Raw genomic sequence first — 4,874 nt, 5'->3', positions numbered from 1 at the left:
ATCAAATGGCTTGGTGGGCCAAATTTGGCCCGCGGGCCCCACTTTGGGCTCCTCTGCTCTAGAACAACAATTTATATAGATACACATTTTACGTTTCGTATTTCTTTAACAATCCAACGTTCTTGAATCTATATAATTCATCTATCTTGAATTGGGTTGACTCCTTAAATATTCAGTTGTAGATGTACATTCAATGACTGCTTTCAAAGAGTTTTACTCAAATTCATCCAGTGGTTTATGAGATATTTGGTGCCCAGGCTGCATCAGGCAGTGTAATGGGCTGATGAGATGAAACTGATGAGATAAGGCCGGGCTGGTGTGTTTGTATGATCAGAGCCTCGGGTGCTGTGTTATCTTCAAACAAACAACCATGACCGTAAGTAGCAGCTAATTCCCCATCAGTTGACCGTGGAGCAATTTAAGMAAAAACAAGAGCGAATGAAGACCKGCAATTACAGTAAGAGATCTCCTGCATCAAACAGATCAGGATGAGATGGCATCTCTTGAGTCATGTGGGTTGCTTTAAACTAAATCTCTAATTAGGAGCCAGAGGAGTAAATGTAGAAGAAAACAACTAAAAGCTTTATTTTTCTTCTCTCTTCTTTTTTTTGACAAAACACAGATCCATCATCATCTGGGTGCAATAAGAACACATGGTAACAGATTTTGTCTGCTGTGAACAACAGTTACAAAGTGTGTTTGGTTCTGCAGCTGAAGAAAGTTTACGCACAAAGACTCAGCAGGCGCTGCCAAATGCTGTYAGCTGGCTTGTTTCCAGTGAGAAAATCTTTGCACCAGAGACACTCAAACACAGGCAGCGAATAACAAGCACTTCCCACCTTTATTTTATCACCTGGAAGTAGGGCAATGACCATTTAAATCTCCCAGCTGGGAAAAGGGATTAAAGTTTATAAAACAACCACCTCTGGCCAAAAGTGTCCTAATGAGGCTGTGATTACTGGCTGGTACAAAGGGCACTCGACTTTCTGTTTGTCTATATGTTTTGGTCTGCAWGTGTGAATACGAAGGATTATACGTGCAGGTGTTTTTGTCAGCACATATAAATCWGTTTGCAATGACTGTGAGATCATACAGATCTAATGGCGTTCTGTATTTTGTTGTGGAGACGTGAAGCCTTAACTGAAAGGTCAAACAATAAAAGCAGAATCAGCTAAAGATGAAGCACATAAGAATAAGCGCTGGGGAAACAAAAACATGACCTCATTTTAAAATTGTGCAAAAAYAAAGATTCTGAATTTAATTTTAGAGTTGCTGTGATATATCCATGATCTCTTTCTATCAAAAACTAAAACATTTTGAATATTGCTTCACTGCAAACAAACGAAACGTTTAATAAAACTAGTGTCATTAAAACCTAATGATGAACAACCACAAGTCTAAAAAAGTTTAAATGAAGCGTAAACACAGAATGCGTTGACTTGTGAATCTCATAAACCCATATTTTATTCACAACAGGACATGATAAACGTAAAAAACAAAATTATTTTAAATTTGATGTTTGCAACACATTTCATAAAGGTTGAGACAGGGGCAACAAAAGGTTGTAAATGTAAAATTATACAAATTGGAAACAGCTGGAGGAGCATTTTGCCACAAATTAGGTTAATTAGAAACAGGTCAGTGGGAGGAGTGAGTATCAAAAAAGCATTTTAGAGAGGCTGAAATGAAGTAAAGATGAGCTGAGAGTCATCAACCCGCAAGAAAAGACTGTCTAAAACTAATGGAACAATGTTAGAAGGTCAGAAGACTAGAAATTTTTAAATATTACAGTAGATCAACAGTTTATACAAAACAAGATGGAAAGTCAGTGTTTTTTTTTCTCTGGGTTCGCTGCATTAAAATCATGTCTGACTCTGTGGACATCAATGAGCTCAGGAACACTTCCAAACTTGCAGTTCTTGTTTGATAAAGTATGAAATCGGGGAGCAAAACACAAAATGACATAAAGAGAWGCAAGAATTCAAAAAGGTCTGAGAACTTATGATGAGAAACACAAGAACTGGGGCTCGTTTCACAAAAAAAAAATCTGATTTATTCATCCAAGGCATCAGCYGTAAGTTGAGCTTCAACAAGCCTTCAGCTTGTAAACAGCTGCTCAAACGTCACACCACGCTTAAATGCCTCGGCTCATTCAAGCCAGCTGTAAATCATTTAGGATGAATGCGCGTTCACAGTCTGCTTACYAAACCCACTGCATCACAGATTTCCTGATTGCACATGCGCAGTTAAGACACTTCTTCCCAGTGGTGCAATGTTTAATCATGAATCATATGAAGAGATAAAACTCATGGTCACTAAAAAGCAATGCACAGCTGCTGTCATTGAGCAGAGAGAAGGAAGTAAACACAGCCTTGAATCCAAAAAGCATAACTGTATTACACCACTGAATCTTTATCCAGACTGAACTTTGTCTTAGAGCTGCCTTTCCTCCCCACGCAGCTTGGTTGAACTGTATATGTGTTCAGAAATAAATTTGAAGCTGAGTTTGTTTGTTTTTTTACAGACATTACATGTAACTTGATATTAGTTTATTTATTCTGCGATATTTTCATTCAAAGTAAAAAGAATGCAGCAGAAATTGTTCATAAGAACACTGAATATTTATATGAAACACTGATTTGTAATCAAACATCGCAAGAATTGGCCATCTAGAATAAAATAATATAAAGAAACATTATATTTTAGTCTGAATTTTTTCAAATAAATAAGGTGACAGTGGAATCAGACAATTGCACTTGGTAAAACATTTTGAAATAAAGAAAAAAATCCCAGGCTAACAGGATTAATAATCTTGCTTAGTGTATCAAAACTAGATCAAAAATACTTTTTGGTTGGATGTAAATTGTAAAATTTGTTTAGATAGTCAATCTGCAACGAAGTAACTGTCTACTCAGAAACAACAGATTAAATAAGCTTCATTTTAAACCTGCTTGGGACCAGGTTAGTTTCAGAGAACTAGCTACCCTGGAAACATGTGCTCCCCTTCATTTGTGCAGCCAAATCAAGGATGAATTAATCCAGGATTAGACAAAACTCCCGGCTCAATCCCTCATCCTAATTTCTTACAACGAGCCCCAGGAACAGAACTCAAATAACTCCAACTACAGCTTGCAAAACAGGAACAGAGAAGGCAAGCTTACTTTAAAAAATAACAGAAACCACAAACCTTGTGGATTAGCCTCATAGATGTGGGACTTCCTGGGTAGGTTTTAAAACTCTAAGACATTGCACTGATTTAAAACATGGGACAACATTTATTTGTACATGTAAATAAAATAAATAAAATAAATAACTGCAGTCGAAAACTATTTTGTATTTGTGAACCTTTCAACTTTAACAAGAAAAGACGTTATTTTGTGATGGAGAAATTACACATACAGCTGTCTGTTGTGGTCTGTGTTGGTTTGTTTAGTTTGATTCACAAATTGACTTAGTTCTCTTTGTGAATGTGTGTAATTTTATTTCAGTTTAGATTTTCATTCCTTTGTGTTTTTGAGCTTTGCTTTTCCTCCTTAGTCTCACCTGTCAGTAATCTGTAATCAGTCTCCAGCTGATGCCATTTTTCACTCCTCCCTCTGTGTATTTAACCAGTTTCTTATCTTCCCATCATTGTGTGGCCTCAGCCTTGGCTGTTTTGAGTGTCCGTGTGTTTCTGTTGTAGATTTTCCTGCCATGTTGGCGATCGTTTTGTTTAAATTTATTTTAAAAAAAAGTAAGACCTCTGGATGGGTTCTTCTTTAATGAAACGTTTTGTCTCTCCTCCAAGAGACTTCTTTAGTCTGAGAGTTTCAGGTGAACTCAGCCGTCCACCATTAAACAGAGGTGGAGGTCTTTGTGTCCAGTTGTCCTCCTCCTACAATGCTGTTATTGCAAGTATGATTCCGCCCCCTGTGAGCAAAAAGTGTGAATCAGGGCCCCAACGATAGTCAGGTGATGGAGCACATGACCCTCTATGAACAACAGAGCCAATCAAGGCACTAACGACCTATTGTTAGGCGATGGTCCTCTTTTGCATGTGACCAACCTGTTTTTCCACCATGTGGAGGCAGTGCTTATAAGGCTGAGTTCACCTGAAACTCCTCAGACTGAAGAAGTCTCTTGGAGGAGAGATGAATGTTTCATTTAAGAAGAACCTGTCCAGAGAACCTACTTAGTTTTCTTTTGTTTTTTTTCTACCTGGATTACTGAGATGCATCGGGACGTTTAAATGAATTCTTTATTTATTGAGCTCCTCATTCCTGTTTACATCCTGGGCCCAACCCGGTCCCACCCCACCACAACCTTACAGGTGTCAATCATTAGATGTAAGGTGTCGCCCAACTTTAATCAGCATTTGTTTATGTCAGAAGGTTAAATTTTTAGGAACCCATTTGGAAGAATTTGGCTATATTGTGGTTGGGGGAACAAAAAMAATTATGGCTAATCTTAACATCGACGACAAGCAAACCTATCTTTTTGACTTTTAGTAGAGTTTCACATCAAAAGAGCACCCCCCCCCCCAAAAAAAAAAATTAAAATAAAAGTGCCAAAGAATCCCCCATAAAAAGTCTATTTAAAAAATCTGATTATAGGGCTGCTCTTTGGTGGCCATATTTATATTCTTTAGACACACACTATTATTTTTTGCATTTTATTAGCTTTGTTTTTTTAAGAATTTCCAATTGTTGAAGCAATAAAACTTCACAAAATGTGTAACATTTCTCACATGATGACAAAACAAACTTTTACTAACAGGCTGTCTAACGTGTGTGTGTGTGTGTGTGTGTGTGTGTGTGTGTGTGTGTTGGGGGGGGGGAAGCAGAGGTTTGAGTGCTGGTGCCAACTGTAAACAGTAGTCCCTCATTTGCACTATT

This window comes from Austrofundulus limnaeus, unplaced genomic scaffold (genome assembly GCF_001266775.1).
Source record: "Austrofundulus limnaeus strain Quisiro unplaced genomic scaffold, Austrofundulus_limnaeus-1.0 Scaffold2, whole genome shotgun sequence".
Classification (NCBI taxonomy): domain Eukaryota; kingdom Metazoa; phylum Chordata; class Actinopteri; order Cyprinodontiformes; family Rivulidae; genus Austrofundulus; species Austrofundulus limnaeus.
The sequence above is the reverse complement of the archived record's forward strand: the minus strand, read 5'-3'. Positions refer to the sequence as shown.